Source organism: Callorhinus ursinus, unplaced genomic scaffold, assembly GCF_003265705.2.
Source record: "Callorhinus ursinus isolate GAN/ISIS: 27379988/994484 unplaced genomic scaffold, GSC_fseal_2.0 scaffold23, whole genome shotgun sequence".
Lineage (NCBI taxonomy): Eukaryota > Metazoa > Chordata > Mammalia > Carnivora > Otariidae > Callorhinus > Callorhinus ursinus.
The window spans coordinates 20,499,170-20,513,504 of NW_027397085.1; the positions used below are offsets into that span (position 1 = coordinate 20,499,170).

General features: G+C 40.1%; 1 long non-coding RNA gene and 1 other non-coding gene across 2 annotated transcripts in view; both read right to left on the minus strand.

The window, feature by feature from the left end:
- Positions 1-1,653: 1,653 nt before the first annotated feature.
- LOC141374932 (uncharacterized) lies at positions 1,654-6,253 on the minus strand. The gene is made up of 4 exons (XR_012382145.1): positions 6,111-6,253; positions 5,581-5,656; positions 3,214-3,332; positions 1,654-1,839 (listed from the first exon to the last, which is right to left on the minus strand). It is a non-coding gene; the product is annotated as an uncharacterized lncRNA (long non-coding RNA).
- A 4,718-nt stretch (positions 6,254-10,971) lies between these two features.
- The window catches only part of LOC112839435 (uncharacterized), a 17,028-nt gene continuing 13,664 nt past the window's right edge, over positions 10,972-14,335 (minus strand). Inside the window, exons 2-3 of the transcript XR_012382146.1 lie at positions 12,150-12,271; positions 10,972-11,178 (exon numbers count right to left, since the gene is read on the minus strand). This is a non-coding gene — a transcript (uncharacterized protein). The remainder of the gene's footprint in view (positions 11,179-12,149; positions 12,272-14,335) is intronic.

Below are 14,335 nucleotides of genomic sequence, written 5' to 3' on the forward strand. Positions count from 1 at the left end.
ATACCTACATATATGCATGGGCATATGCACACAGACACAACAGAAGTCAAGAAGCAAAGAGGGCACAACCTTCACAAACATCCATCTTTAAAACTTTTTCTGTCTTTCCAAACTGAAACTCCATACTCATTAAACAATAAGTCCCCATTCCTCCCTCACCCAGCCTCTGGAAACCAGCATTCTACCTTCTGTCTTTATGAATTTGACTACTCTAGGTATTTCATATAAGTGGAATCACACAGTATTTGTTCTATCACGACTGGCTTGTTTCACTTAGAACATCGTTTTCAGTGATTATCCATTTTGTAGTTGCTGTCAGACTTTCCATCCTCAATACCACATTTTCCTTCTCATTTCACCCATTGGTGGTCCCTTGGGTTGCTTCTACCTTTTGGCTACTGTGAATGAAGTTGCTGTGAACATGGGTAAGCAAGTATCTGTTTGAGTCCCTGCTTTCAGTTCTTTTGTGTGTATACCCAGAAGTGGAATTGCTGGATCATATGATAATTCTATTCTTAACTTTTTGAGGACTTGTCATAGTGTACACTGGCTATACCATTTTCTGTTCCACCAAGAGAGCACGAGACTTCGATTTCTGCACTTCTTTGTCAATACTTGTTACTATCTGCTACTTTGATGGTAGCCAGCTGAATGGATGTGAAGTGATATCTCAGTTTGAATTTTATCTGCTTTTTGAAAACATTTTTTATAGAAAATTTCTATAAGGAAAAGGGTCATGGCACTGGCTGAATGCTTTTTTACAGTATGACTCAAAAAATGTACACTCCAATGGATATTTTCATTAAGAATTAATACTGGAGATTTTACACAAAGAAATAGCCCCTACATAGATCCCACACTCCCATAAAAATGGGAAAAAAATTTTTTTAACCGAAGATGAGCATGCTTGACGTACTATATATGGCAGATTGATACTTATCTTCCAGTAGTCAATCTACCTTTCTGTCATTAAAATTGAGCTTTAAATGGCCAGGATTTGGCCACTCAGCTAAAAGCTGCTTCTTGTTAGTTGGGAGATGGAAAGAAATGGAAGAGCTTCAGACTCTCACCACAAATGGATATCCCAGTGTCACTTACCTCTTGACTTATTTGTGAGAAAGTAAATAATACAATAAATATTTCCCAAGCCTTCAAAATCTTACAGTATCTTTGAATATATTCTTCAATTCATTCCATTACAAAATTTAAGCTCTTACTAATAAACTACTTCATTAAGTTCTTACTGCCTAGCTTTTGTGATCATCACATTAGCCTTGGGTGCTTCTAGAATTCAATTTCCCACACCCCTTTCTTGGAAAATTTGATTGTTTAGGACGGAACAGACCCAAGAACCTGTACTTTTGTGAAACACCCCAGTAACATATTACTTATTCACCTCTGAATATATCGCTTTGATTACACTTGCCCAAAGTATGCGCATCTCTTAACCCACTACCCAGGTAAAGAAAGGGTATTTTAATAAAAATGACAATTTAACATTTTAATGAATGAAATATTTATTATTTGAAATCACATTACTTTTCAAGTTATCACACATGCAAACAAGACATTTGTGTTTCAAGTTATCATTGAATAATTGAACATAGAGAATTAAAAATCCTGAAATCACAGGAACTTAGAGTTGGAAAAAAATTTTTAAATGCTCTATATTTTATCTTCTGTTCATAGGATGCACCTGGTCATCTATGAATTTCAGGCTCCGATTGAGAATATTCTAATCATCTGTGGACTGTACCACAAAATGTGATGACACATTCATTGAAGGGCAGTTCGATCAATATTCAACAAGTACCAAAATGTGAAAAATACACATCATTCCTGTAGAGAAACCGAGAGAGAGAGAGAGAGAATAAAAAGGAAATTAAAGAGTTTTAGGGAAGAAATAAAGTGTGCTACTTTTAAAAAAAATGTTAAGAAGGATGTTAATGGAAAAACTGGTGAGACCCAAATGAATTTTATAGGCTAGTTAATAGTGATATACCAATGTTAATTTCTTAGGTTTGAGACACGTGCCAGGGTTCTATAAGGTGGTAACCTTAGCAGAAACTGGATAAAAGACATGGAAAGTTGGTACTATCTCTTAAATTTTTCTGAAAGTCAAAAGTTATTCTAAAATAAACATTTTATTTAAAAAAGCAATCTTTTAAACCCCCTGGGTCATCTCACTGTAGACAGTAAATTCAGTGCTATAAATCTGACCATTGGCTGCACAAATTGGATCCATTTCTACGGTGCAGAAAGAGAGATAATATACATGGAGAATATAGTTTGGACGTGAAACATGACGATATCAAAGCGCATCTCAACAGGGAGGATCTGAACTTGGCACATGGTGGGGAGGCTGTCCTCCACTTTGGAAGCAGTTGGGTGTGGCTCTGGCTCATGTCCTTGAGCCCTACATGTCCCCTATCGGGCTACTTGACTCTTCCTACATGCTCAGTTCTGACTCAGTCTTGGGACACACCCCAGTCTGAGAGAGGAGATACTGGAGATAGTCTTAATGGTTCTCTGGAAACAGGGGCCAATTTGGGGGGATTCCGTGTGCAAAGATTTGTGAAAGGAAACACCTGTGAGAGAAAATGAGGAGGGAGATGGCCAGAGCGTTAGACTGCACACTCCTTCAGAGTGAAGGGGACAGGAAGGGAGATTCGATAGGAATGCTCGAGAACGCCCTGCTGTCCAAGGAGGATGTCTGGAGACTGGCATGGAGGTTATGAGACAAACTGGACCATCCGAGGAGTTCCTTTCTAGCATGAATGGGCCCATTATGATGGATTTCAAATTGCAAAGGTCAGTTCAGTTTCATACATGAGCATGCCCTCTGCAAGGAGAGGTCTGCAGGGACAGGGTCACGGCCATCACAGAGATTCTATTATTCTTCACTGGGGCTTAGGCATTACATCAAACTGGCTACTAGTCTGCCCTTAGTAATTCACAATTAAGTTCAATGAATTGATTTCTGCCTTTGCCCAGCATCAAGCAAAATTACAGTGAAAACTCAAATACAAAATGACTTTCAGAAACAGGAACTTTGGGGAAAGGTACACGTGTGGCCCCTAATTTTTTACAGACATCTTACAGTTACTGTCTATAGATGTTGCACCCCGGTTATCAGCAACACGGATTTTGCCGTCACGTTGTGATGGTTTCTTTATACTTTTGAAGAGCAAAGATTGCCTATTGTGCGCTTACCCCCTTTCCCTGCAGAAAGCACATATATTGCCATAAGTTCTTCCATTGCTGGCACAGACTGGATACCATTCTCTGGTGCAATCATTTCGCCCAGGTGAATATCGTGTACAGTCCAGCATCTCAACAGAGAGATACAACAAAATTCATCAGGGAATGAAACTCTAGAATTTTCTTTAATCTTCCTATGAAATGTTATGTGTCAAAATTGGAACAATATAGTCTATATGTAGTTTTAAAAGGTAACATCTATAACACCAACACCTAGAAAACGAACACATATGCCCCTTAAAAAAATAAGATGTTATTAAAATGTCTTTACAAACCTGCGATTACTTTTTAAAAAGGTCACAGAACTGGCTGACTGTGTTTTTCTAATATAGTGACCACCATCCTCACTTCCCTTCACATATTTCTGCTTCCAAACTCTAGAAGAAATCATGAAGCTGAAGTTTTTTTTATTCATCATTCCCTTATCTTTCTTGGTAATTTCACTACGTATGTGCGTGTCTGTGCATAAACATATAGATATAAATGCAATTTGTTTAGTGTGGACAGTGTTGGTAATTTCCATAAATAAACAATATGTGCGCATGCTTATCTCATCAGCTTCTGAAATTTCTCTGTGACTGTTTATTCAGACACTCAAATACATACTTTAATTTCCACCTCTCTGTGTATATATGGAAATTATCAGATCTGACCCACCCTTAAAATGTATGTTTTGGCCGGTTCATTTTTCCTTTTGTTTTGCTAAAATGAACACTTCTACTGTAAACACCATTTGACCTCTCTCAGATGTTTGTACGACATATTTGCGCCCTTTAACTGTATTTTTGTGTAATGGGATATATACACTTTTATGTTGTCTCGATAACGACAAATGGTTTTCTGTGGCTGCTGTGTTTCTATTTCTTGACTTAAGTGTAAGAATAACACGGTTTTGTTTTAATTTTTGAAAGATCTCTCTGTTGTACATTTGTTTGATAAATTTTTATGTTAAAATTTACAATAAAATAAGCTAAGTATTTTATTTTTTCCAACTTCCATCATTATTGACTTACCACAGGTCTGATTTCAGTCAGAGGGGTGAAAGATGCTGCTGCAACCAACAAACGGGTGAAATCATTAAAAGCGAAGAGGGGAGGAGGGGGAGGAAGGGAAGAAGGAAAGAAAGGCAGGAATAAGGAGAAGAAGGCGGAGGAGCAGGGTGGGGAGGAGTAGGAAGAATGGTCTTTTTGGTCAACAGAACCCATCTCTTCAGAGCAGAAACCTATGGAAACTGTTCCTCAACACCCTGCAAGTAATGAGGTGAGCCTCTGTGTCATTAGCAAAATGAAAAATTCACTGAACGCTATCAAATTTGGAAATATTTTTAATAATTGGGATTTTCAATTATTCTCACTCTGTGAAAAATAACTTGATGTATAATTTTTAATAATCCCTAACACCCTTCTTTGAACATAGCATGTTTTTCTCCTTATTTTTGTAGATGAGACATCCAAAACCAAGAACACCATGCTTTAGAGCATGTCATTTACATATGAAGAAATCAATCAGTACTTAAAGAATCAGTACCCTGATCTAAATGCGTGCATCTCTCCAATACAACACAGATGCCTTATTCTGAAATTCACGGTCCACCTTCAGCTCTAAGAAAGACAACTTTTGCCAGAGGAGTCAACGTGTTTCTCCTTAAACAAAGGCCCTGTTTTGGGGACCTCTGTGGGTGATCAAGAAGGCCAGAATATTAACCAACAGCAGACCCAGAAGAGATCATTCTTTCCAGTGGTCTGTATTTAACAATGGATTTGACTTCCACAAAGGAAAAAAAAAAAGGATTTAGGTCATGTTCTTTAGTCACAGGTGGTGGACATTGAGCGAAATTCTGCTGCCCATTCTAACCCACTACTCTGTCTCCACTTGTCCAAAAAAGGAAATGAGAAAAAACAACCCACTGATGCAATTTTAAAAAGACATTTGTGGGGCGCCTGGGTGGCTCAGTCAGTTAAGCAACTGACTCTTGATTTTGGCTCAGGTCATGATCTTAGGGTCCTGGGATTGAGCCCCATGTCAGGCTCCCTGTTCAGCTGGGCGTCTGCTTAAGATCCTCTCTCCCCTCCCCTCGGTCCCTCCCCACCCCCAGCTCAGGCTTGCTCTCTCTCTCTCTCTTTCTCAAAATAAATAGATAAATCTTAAAAAAAAGAAAGCTGAAAAGACCCTTGTACTATGCCTCTTACCACTGTAGCAGTTTAGAGGCTGTGAAGGAGCTCCTCCCTCCTGGATTACTGCAGTGGCTTCCTGCATGTTCTAAGATATATTTCACCTTGGACTGGAAATATTTCACCTTGAACTGGAAAACTTACTCACCAGAATAAAGAGGAAACACCAAGGCAATGATGAAAATGGCTTTGATCCGTGATGAGAGGAGAGACATTTTTTAAGTCTGTGGGAAGAAATTTTGGCATTTATAACACATGGCACATGGACTAATTTCCTATTTCCAGACGAGGGTTTCCGACTGGCAAAATCCAACCCCCTAGAGTCCTAATTAATTAACTAATTAATTCCTAGCTTGCTAATTAAGGTAGACCATGTATTCTCATTTTTCTTCCCCCTGCTCTCAGATTCAATAGGACATATATGTGAACAAAAGGCTTCCTCAAGAGGTGAGAGCGATGCCAAGATAAGTCCTCTCAGCACATTCCAGAAGGAGCTGCTCGTTCCCCCAGGCTTGGCACAGCCCACGAGGAGCCTGGCTGCCTTGAAGGAAATAGGCACTTTGGGGTCCCAGTTTTTCCACAGAACACAGAAACAGTCACTTCTGGAAGGAGTGACCTGGAGCAGTCCTCATAGCCGTGCTCTGTTCCAGGGCTACATTTGTGGGTGTCCTCACTGACCTGAGACAGGGAAGGCAGTGGAGAGAGTGAGGTCTTCAGCTCTAGGGACTGACTGTGTCTATTTTGCTCGTCTGTCTTTCTCAGTCCCTCCCCTCCAGCAGAGGCGCCTCCTTCACTGGCGTATTGGTGAGGAGCCTGATGGCGCCAAACAGATGATCCACAGCAGCGTGTGCTCCGTGTCGTAAAGAGGTCCCGGGCGTTCTCTCAGGGAGAGGCTTGGGACAATTTGATCTAATGAGTACAGAGGTATGAGATGGGAAAGGGTAATCAGAGTAACTATAGATCCTAAGATAGAGAAAATATATGTAAGCTTTCCAAGCTATTGAGTTGGAAAGGACCAGAGAATCAAAGCCAGCCAAGAGGAGCAGTTTTGTGAAGTGTAATTAGATACAGGCCAAGACCCTTAGCATTTTGCAACATTTGAGCACAGGGACCCAATTGGAGATTTGTTTTAGATTGAAACTCTCCTTACAGTTGAAATTTCAGCTTTTTCTTCTGAGGTCATTATAGGTTCGATACAGGTGTAAGAAATGACACAGAGGTCTTCTGCATCCTCGAGCCAGTTTCTCCCACTGGGAGCCTCTTGTAAAACTATAGTGCAAATTCCCAGCCAGGAATTGATATCAGCTGGAGACCTTTAGTCCATGTTTGCTCTCACCACCAAGATTGTGAATCAATTGTTTGTACATGAAGCCTGGGTAATGGTATGTTTGAAGAACTCCCAGATGAGTATCCCAGTGTAGCCAGCTTTGGAACCTAGCCCAAAGGATAGGATGTGTGTAGTAGGCATGAGAGAGACCAACTCACTGTGTTAATCCTTTCTCGATGTAAATGTGTATCCAATCATCACGTTGTACAGCTGTAATTTACAGAATGTTATATGCCAATTCCATCTCAATAAACCTGGATAAAATATAATGAGGACTCACAGAAATGAGACTGCGACCACATGGGTCAATGTCTTAAGTTAAATAAGTGGGTGACATTGGAGGCTTTGAAAAGGGTAAGATTTAATCACTCATTGTCTCCCTAATTAACTAACCTCCTTCACAGTCTGATTTCTGGAGTTTTGGCAATTGAAAGACTTGGTTTCAGTTCTCATCTACCACTGAGTGATCTTGACACAACGTTTCGATATTCTAATATACAACTTCTTTATTTTAAATGTGGGAGTAACAACTCCTGTGTCTTAGATGTGAGGGATAAAATATTAAGGCAGTTTGCATTCACAGTTGGGTGTTAGGCTTATCTTTGCCACCCTGATGTAACTTACCTTTTACCAGCTGTGGGAAAAGCTAGCACTCAGACTCCAGTTTAATGGAAGAATACAAAATCTGGTGAGTGCAGAAAGTGCTCCATTTTTCTAGTTAAGTGAATATTATTCTTAGAGGAACTCTTTGAATTACTCTTTGAATTATTGACATAGACACCATCAGAGGCTTCTGGGGCAGATCTGTTCTTCTGATGCAGGACATTTGAGGAAAAAGGAAACCGTAGAGTTGAAATTGCTGGGGAGTCCTGCATGTCTCTCACTGTAGACTTCTCTTGTATATTCTCATAAGCAGAGATTAAGAGCAGGAGAGGCGGCCTGTGAATCCTAGCTGGCCCCATGCCTTTCTGTTTTCTGTTTTTTTAATTACCCAGCACAAGGGATGTTACATGTGTGAGTTGAAAGTTTCATGAAGAAAAAAATGAATATATTATTCAATTGCCTCAGAGGGAAGATAAGGAGAAGACGGTATCTTTAAGATAATAGAGATATTAAGGGAGAAGGAAGGAGGAAAATGAGAAGAGCAGTTTGCAGTCTCCCCAGTGCCACTGCTCCATAAATTGTGGGCAAAGAAATCCGCCATTTTGGGCAATAACAGCAAGTTACCTGAATTTTGCCTAACCATGTAAAACACCAACTGAGACTGGTACATGAACTTCCCCAGGGGTCACTGAATAATGTGTGTGTGTGTGTGTGTGTGTTTTAAACTTCATACTGTTGAAAAGAGAATAAGAGAAGTTCATATTTATCAGTATTTCACGAAAGACTGAATTCTTCCAGTTCACCCCCATTTCAGAAGAAACCAAAGGGATTTGGTGCCACATTCCATTCTTTAAAAGATGTCTCGGGGGCACCTGGGAATCTCCCTTGGTTAAGCATCTGGCTCTTGATTTCAGCTCAGGTCATGATATCAGGTCTCCGCTCTGAGCTTGGAGCTTGCTTGGGATTCTCTCTCTTTCTTCCTCGGCCCCTCCCTGCATGCACTTGCTCTTTCTCTCTCTCTCTTAAGGGGCGGAGGGGAATGATGTCTTAGGCAAGGATCAAAGAGTAGATTTTCCGGATTCATCACTTACATATAACACCCAGTGCTCATCGCAAGTGCCCTCCTTAACCCCATCACCCAATTACCCCATCCCCCACCCACCTCCCTTCCAGTAACCCTCAGTTTGTTCTCTATAGTTAAGAGTCTCTTTCATGGTTTGCCTCACCCCCCCTTTTTCCCCCTATGTTCATTTGTTTTGTTTCTTAAATTCCACATATGAATAAAATCATATATTTGCCTTTTTATGACTGGCTGATTTCACTTAGCTTAATACACTGTAGATCCATCCACGTTGTTGCAAATGGCATGATTTCATTCTTTTCGATGGCTGAGTGATATTCCATTGTATATATCACAACTTCTTTCTCCATTCATCCACTGATGGACATTTGGGCTCTTTCCATAATTTGTTGATAAGGAAAGCCGTCTTATACACAAAAGCCACCAAAACCTACCACAGATTGCCCCTTCAGGAAGAAGAAAGGGCAAAGGATGACTGTGCTTGTCTTGTTCACTCTTGCCACCTCAGCTAGCCATACTATGTTGAGAAATCTACTCTAAAGGTCTTTGTGTAAGAAACTAGATGTAAGAGAAATACTAAAGATAAGGCACTGGAGTATCTTTCATCCTGCCCGGATTCTGGGAACTTGCCTTCTATGGATGGCAACAAAACTATTCATGGGGCATAGAGTAGGGGACCATCTGATCTGATAGGCACAAATGAATGGGGAGGGGAGAAAATAATGTGTAATTATAGGTCTTATAATAGATAAGCTATGTACAATCTGTCCAAGCAAGGGAGTTGTATAGGCTCCAAAAACTAGGGCAAGAAAACAAGAATTCTAAAATCTGTAATTGCTACATATGGCCAGAACCTCAGTATTTGAAACAATTGCTAGATATGAGAATCACCTGAGGAGCTTTATAATAATATCTGGGTTCCTTCCCTGAGATGGTGATTCAATTGTTCTACATCAGACCCTGGGCATTCGTACTTTTTCTGGGGGAGCATTTTTAGAAGTAACTAAGATAAATGTGCAGCTCCAGTTGGGGGTAACAGACCTAGGGATGTAGAATTACTTCTGGGACTTCATTCCAACCATTTCCCACTGTTCTAAACCAGAGCTTTTGTATTTAATAGAAACACTTTATAAACTGCTCTGCAACAAGCTTTATTTAATTAATATCTGCTGAGCTTATTTTAATGTCATTTTATGTAAATCAGTTTATTCTTTTGAAACACTGTATGATGCTTCTAGTGTTACATAAGTATTAATTAATTTAAGCATATTTATTAATGGGAATTTACTCATTTCACTCCTGCTCAGAATGATCTAATTTTTTCCATGGCCTCTAAAAGGAAATAAAAATTATTTAAATACCATTAAAATTGGTCCTACAACCGGCCCTGGCCTGACTTTTCTGGTGCTTCTATAAGCACTGTCAGATCCCAGAAAAAATGTACTGTATCACATAACCCACGCCCCGTATGGATCAAGGCCTTTGTTCATATTATTTATTTGCCTGAAAATTTTTGTTCCCTTTCTTCTGTATATGGTAAAGAAGGACTTTTCCTATTCTCCTTCCCTTCCCTACCCTGTGTCTTTCTGACCTTATCTTCCTATGTCCTCTTACTGGGAGGTAAACTTTTATGGAGCTGGTTCCTTCACGTCTCATCAGCTGTGCCAAGACCCTAGGCCTTTTACAACAGGTTGCCTGTTTTACCCTACCCAGCCTGGACTGTCATTCACTCCCAGATAGCTCTCATTAAGCAGCCCTGAGAAATGTAAAGCTTCAGTTGCCTGGAAGTGGTAGAGGTGATACTGCACAAGGTAATCTTCAGGTGGCAGTCTAGGGACTGGGACTCGTCAGGACGATGGTGATAGGGATAATATAGAATTATGGATTGCATTGAAGTCTCTTCTAATCTTTGGAATTTTTTCTAGTATAGCTGTAATTTCAGCTATCCTCAAGAGACTTAATCAGGGAGTAGTGATAGCACAGGAAAGACAGTACCATTCATAAATAAGTCAGGGGTGATATAATCTAGGCAGCTAAATATATTTACCTAATCCTGGACCATTTCTTTCTTCTTTTTTTTAAAAAGATTTTATTTATTTATTTGAGAGAGAGAGAGAATGAGAGATAGAGAGCACGAGAGGGAAGAGGGTCAGAGGGAGAAGCAGACTCCCCGCTGAGCAGGGAGCCCCATGCGGGACTCGATCCCGGGACTCCAGAACCATGACCTGAGCCGAAGGCAGTCGCTTAACCGACTGAGCCTCCCAGGCGCCCAATCCTGGACCATTTCTTATCTAAGGGAATTCTTTGGCTAAAATTTCTATCTTATCCCTTGAAAATCAATGCCATTAATTTTTTGAAGTGTTCAAAAACACTGAACTAAAAGTAAAGCTTTTTGTTATTTTTTAAGAATTTTCACCTATTTTTCTCATCCTAATCCCCTGTGTCAGGGAAAAACCAATCTGTGTTCTATATCCACGAGTTTGGGAAAGTCTAGAAAATAAATGATCCCAGAAATCAGAAGCAACTCTGGAACTGACTTTGTCTGTAGTGGAACAAACTTGAAAATAATGTGGGATCCATCATAGCGGTAAGACTCTTGCTGACCTCCGTGGAACGCCCGAGGAAATCCATTGCTTACAAAAACGAAAGCAGATTTTGAGGTTCCAGGTAATTTGGTTGCTGTCAATGCTTAGCATTTCCCTTCATGGTTCAGATTCAGTTTTCCATTACTTATCCTGAAAACAAGTTAATGAAAGAAATTAAGGATCAAGAAATTGTGGCACCAACACAGAGAGAAAATGAGATAATTTAAAATTCACATGGGAACGAGCAGTTCTAAGCTTTGGCTTGCCTGTTTCACACTGAGTGCTTTGAGAAATTGTGACTTTGTGGCAGTCCTTCCTTGACCCTGGGCTAGGTATAAAATGAGAGAACAGGTGTCTCATGTTTCTTCCTGCTCTAACTTTTACGGCTATAGGGCACACTTACCTTTAACATTTATTTATTTCTGCAGGAATGATTTATTGAGCCTTTAATACGTACTTCAACTATCAAAAACAAGAGAGGTATAATTTTTACCTCATTACTGTCCTTATAGCTGAACCTTCATTAATTTTGACAGCTGAGACATGTAACTCTTTCTTAGCCACGTGTTCTCATTTTAAGCAGCCTTATAATCATCGTATTTCATGTGGATGGACAAGCGTGCAACTCTTAAGTGTTTGCCTGCTCACCAAATCCATTCTCTAATACTGTTATTTAAATTTAAAATACATTTTAATAGTCAGCATTAAGTAATCTGTGGGATTCGTAGTCCTGTTTACCCTCTGATACATCTTGTTTGCTGTCTTCAACTGCAAGAAGAAAAGCTCCATGGAAGCAGGAAATAGGAAACAATTCTGTGTGTTTTGTTCACCACCTTACCTCCACATGAGCAATGCCTAGTATATAGTGGAAGTTTAATAAATATTTGGTAAATGAATGACTCAATAATAGATTTATTTCTACTTCAAAAGCTGAATGTATCACATTCTTTCAGAAAATGCCTGAATTTACTGTTTAAGGGTTAAGTACCTTTCATGTTTCCTTTGGACAAACACCCCAGGCACTATTGAGAGAGAACTACAGAGACACAGAGAAAAAGGTTTTTACTCCCTTTGGATCAGAATAATACTTTCTGATACAAAGACACAAAGAGTCATCTTACCTTTTGGCTTCCTTGAATACACAGTGGTTCCCATAGGTTTTTCCATCAGAACCACAGACTGGCTTGTAGACAGATGGACATTTTGTATTTCCAGTTGGGTTCTTGCTGCTGGTTTTGCCAGTCTGCAGTAATGTGAAAGACCAATAGGCGAATAAAGGGGATGCAATTCAATTCTGATATTGTAATTAAACCAAGAGTTATTGCTAATTAATTGTTGAGTAAGCATTGCACTGAACCAATCATTTTGTTAATCCTTTCATTTTAATTTAAACTACACAACAATACTGAAAAAAAGAGTAGATTTTGCTCTATCGTATAATCGCAGGCATACAGTATATTTAAGTGACAAGCCCCAGACCAGATATGGATGAAATATCCAAGCTGGGGGGCAGACCCTGAATTATGTGACTCCAGAGCCCCTGCTCCTACTACACATCAGACTGCCTCCACTTTAATTCTTTGTAGGCAAGCCTTCCCTTTCCTGAGAAAATAATAATTATGGAAAAGTCATACTGGCAAATAACATATGTGGTCGTATTTTTTTTCAGATTTATTTATTTATTTATTTATTTATCTATCTATCTATCTATCTATCTATCTATTTATTTATTTGAGAGAGAGAAAGAGCGTGCATGAGAGTGCGGGGAGGGCCAGAGGGAGAGAATCTCAAACAGACGCCCCTCTGGGTGTGGAGTCCCACTTGGGGCTCCATCTCACAGACCCTGTGATCATGACCTGAGCTGAAATAAAGAGTCAGACACTTAACCGATTCACACACAGGCACTCCACATATGGTCCTAATTTACTGAACCTTTCTTTCTTCTTGTCCCGTGAAAGAAAATGAGGCAGGAGGTAGGATTGTGTGGAGTTAAGTACTACCTGAGGCACTGGCTTAGAATGAAGTTACAGAATGACAGAAGCCTGTGAACAGAAAGGAGCTCTGACAGCAGACGAGAACAGAGACACTAAATGAAATTGGGAGGATCTTCAACAGGAGGCTTTGTGTTCGTAGGACGAAGGAAGATGAACAAAGGAGTCATGGATGTGCAGCTGTTTGCAATGATGTCTCCCAAACATCATCTATTCACTCATCTCAATAGCAGTTCAAGAGAACCTATTATATGCCTGTCTTATTCTAGAATCTGGGGACACACATTTAAAAAAGAAATGGTACTTTCTTTAGAGGAGTTCACATTCCAATTGAACACACAGACAATCAATTACAAAGCAATACGGTACATTCTATGAGAAAGGATGTCATCGGTATTTGGAATACATTTGTGGAACATCAAAGGATTCTGTACAATGTGGATGATGTGTGACCAAGAGTGACATGAAATGTCCGATCATATCCAATCATGCACATGGGGTCTAGTCATTAAAAAATCCTAAATTACATGCTCAGGAGTTTGGGTCTTATCTTCTAGGCAGTAAGCTGTCACTGAAAAATTTCCAGCAGGGCAGTGATAGAACAGGAAATTTGTGATTTAGAAATACCACTTGAGCGGCTTGTAGGTTAGGGATGGGATGGAGATGGGCACATGAATGTCAAATCTGGTGGGGATGGGGACTCAGTTCACGGAGGTCTGACCTAGTCCAGTAGAGGTAGAAAGATTGGAGTGGAAGACAGTAGAAGAGAATGAGAAATGGAATGGAAGAGCATGGCTCATTAATGATCATAGGTGTATATGAAAATGACCACCTTCAGATTCCTCCTCATTTTGTTGAATCACTATCACCACAAAGTATCTGTCATTAGTACAGTATATTTTGTTAACTATTTCAAGTCTTGGAAAATAGAACGGCTAAGTTAAGAGAGGGAAGAAAACAAAGAAATGAACGCAAACCTGAATCTCCATTATATTGGCATTCAAAGGGTTGCCTACATTTTTTCTTTCTTCTTGAAAGAAAGACCTTGATTTCCCTTGTTGGCTAGACCATCCTGGTCTTCCTTGCTGCCCAGATGACCCTGAACCCCCTTGCTGGCCAGATGATCCTGGCTTCCCTTCCTGGCTAGAAGACCCTGGAACCCCTTGCTGGCCAGATGATCCTGGCTTCCCTTGCTGGCCAGATGAACCTGGATGCCCTTGCTGGCCAGATGACCCTGGACGCCCTTGCTGGCTAGAAGACCCTGGACCCCCTTGCTGGCCAGATGACCCTGGCTTCCCTTGCTGGCTGGATGACCC